Below are 2984 nucleotides of genomic sequence, written 5' to 3'. Positions count from 1 at the left end.
GGAGGGGGAGAGGGCTCGCGCGCGCCACCCTCGGGCAATACATAGTAAAAGTGCTTTGCTTTACTTCCAAGGCCGCCGCCTCGTATGAAAACAATCTCGACCTTCGCCTCAGCTGGCATAACGGGACCTTTCGGGAGGGCCTACCTGCCGCCCCCGCCCGCCCCCCATGCCTCGCATATTCATTGCCTATTAAAAATGGCTCAACGTGGCGAAACATTGTGTAACAAGCGGGCCGATGGTCCGTTCTGCCAGTCGGCCGGCCCCCGCCGGCCGGCACTCAATAAAGTACGCCAACAAAGTAATTCGAGCAGCAACAGCAACACAATGCAACAATGGGCGACAATAAACATAAACGGTTCTTCCGCCTGCTGCATGAGGCCCTGCGCGGCCCGGCAGCGCAAAGCGCAGCGGCGGCGGCCGGCCCCGCCCCGCCCAGCGCGGCAAAGAGAATCCAGGTCAACCATTTCCATAAGCTCACAGGGGTGTGTGTGTATGGATCCCGCGGGCCGGGCCGGCTGGGCTAGGGGCGGCGCGTGGCCGCGGAGTCCCCCGCGCCGTGGAGACAGTCATCCCCTGGGAGCCGCGCCTCTCCGCGCCGCGCCCCGCCGCGCCACCCGGGCCGAGGCAGAGCTGGAGAAGAAGAAGCCTCACAATGCGCACATTGTGTTTACCCCGCGAGGCCCCGGCGAGGCGAAGCCCGTTACCTCTCTCTAATCTGATGACTCTCAATTGGACGGACTGACCACGCACGCATCGTGTGCCGCGCCAGACAGCCTCGCTCTCGCGGGGGGGATCATTTTCTGTTCTGCGGTGTGGGATGGACTCCTCGTGGATTGGACGGCCGGACACTATCGCACGCGCTCACGCGCTTCCACTTCCGGCCACTTCCGGTAGAGGCTTTCTGCAGCGCCACCCCCCGCCCGCCCCTGCCTGTAGTCAGCCGCCCATAGTCTCCGATCGCTTCGGCGGCAATCTTCCCAGCAGCAGCAGCGGCGGCAAAGGAGCAGCCAGTTGGGGAGAAGCAGCAGAAGACTCCACAGAGAGAGAGAGATTGCAATGAAAGTTAAAAAAGTGGGCTCACCCAGAAAAAAATGGGAAGGGGAGCATCCGTGTTTGCGCTGCTGAGTGCTGTCGCCGTTACTGTTGCCTCCAAACCCAATATTGCAGTTTATGAGGTGGATGAAATGAAGTGGGCCGAGGGCACAAAAAAAAAATGTAAAGAGAGGCTCCTCGCGCGGGTTGACGGCTACCGGGGGCCGCGAGGCCGCGACAAGATTTGTAGCGATTCGATGCATGAATACTCTCCTCCCTCCCCTTCGGGCTCGGGGCGACACCTCAGGACACCTCGGGGTGCTGATCAAGATTTAGAGACTTTAGTCATGCTTTAGTTTGTCTTTTACGCTCCGTTTGTCTTATTCACATACCTGCGTGGTATGTACAGTCTGGCCAGGAAGTGCGTGCCGTGTGTGTGCACGCAGTGTGTGTGTGTGTACCGCGCACGCCGACTTGGCTGTCCGGTGTCGCGGAGGCCGCGCGGGATGACCGTACCAACCGTACCGACTTTGAGAAGCCCGCTTTCGAGAGAGGGTTGAAGCTTCACCTGCCGTAGCTGAGCCGACAGCCGACGTGTGTCTCATACCGCAGTGTAACACTCAAACATTCCTTCGAAGAAGGTCACGGGGGATGCGGCCAACGTAGGATACCGATTTGGTTTTCTGTTATCTGCACTACGGGGTCCTGCCTCACACAGTTCGCTCTTGGCCCCGCCTGTCCGAAGACACCAACTCTCTCCGCGTCTCCTGCGGTGGTTTGTTAATCGCCGGCCCAAGCCGGCCGCGGCCGCGCGACCCTTTCTCTATTTTCGTTGTGCTTTTCCAAGCAGCCTTAAACCCCTTTCGCATGCACACCTCCATTGTTCGTGGGATTTTAATCTCCCCTCACAGGTATATATGGGAAGTCCTCCCGGCGGCTCCTCCGCGCCGCGCGTCAAGGTGTCGCCGCGGCCGCGGTGGTGGTACAGTCCCGCGGCCCGGCTCGGGCTCGGCCGCCCCCCCGCGGCCCGCGGCGGGCCCCTCGCTCGCACTCCCACCACTCTATACTCACCGCGGCGCGGTAGTGTACAGCCACGGCGCGGGCGTCCCGGCGCGCCAAAATCGATCGTCGTTTTTTTCGAGGAGGGGCTCATTTGGTATTACAAGGAGTGCCACGGAGTGCCATAGGGCCGCCCGGCTACATCTGGCGTTATTTATCGCCACGGCCCGCGCTAATAACCACCCGAGTGTTGACATGAACGGCCGCATCTAGTTTTACAATTGCCGTTTATGAAATTGATATGCGTCGAGGAGGATGGTTGGTTCCTGGCGCGCGCGCGCGCCTGGCCGCAGAAGAAGAGGCTGGACCCGCGCCGGCCGAGTAACATAAATTCTAATGTACCCAACATCAACTAACCAGCTGTTTAGCTCTCCGACCTTGAACTTTCACCTCATTATCATACAGCATTGGGCAATCGGATGGATACGTGCGGCAGAAGGAGGTCCGCCTTGACGACACTTGAGAAACAGTTTTACAGTAATGGAGGATTTTAATTGTTTTACAGCACGCTGCCTGCCCCGGCCGGCCGCGCCGCGCTAGCAAGCGCGAGCACGATGGCCGCGGCCACTAGAGTCCTTGCTTACGCACCATACGCAACCAACGGCGGAATTTCCTCCGCAAGGAATGCGCGCTTGCTCCCCGTAAAATTCGAGTTTGTTCTCTCTTATTTGTCACTTGCTCGCTTGTGACTCCTCCCCGTCCCTCCGGCCCTCCCCCGCGCGCGGAGCTTCTCGGAAACGAGAGAGAGGACCAAATGGAAAGCAGAGCATGGGCCGAGCATGGAGCTCTGCTGCGGAGTGGAGCTGCTCTCTGCGGAGCTGCAGGGGCGTGTTGTGTTCGGGTTTAAATACCTTGACCTTTTTAGCAATTAATTCTCTGCGCGGGATGGGTGA

Source organism: Frankliniella occidentalis, unplaced genomic scaffold (genome assembly GCF_000697945.3).
Source record: "Frankliniella occidentalis isolate FOCC.00 unplaced genomic scaffold, Focc_3.1 Scaffold535, whole genome shotgun sequence".
In the NCBI taxonomy this organism is placed as follows: domain Eukaryota; kingdom Metazoa; phylum Arthropoda; class Insecta; order Thysanoptera; family Thripidae; genus Frankliniella; species Frankliniella occidentalis.
The sequence above is the reverse complement of the archived record's forward strand: the minus strand, read 5'-3'. Positions refer to the sequence as shown.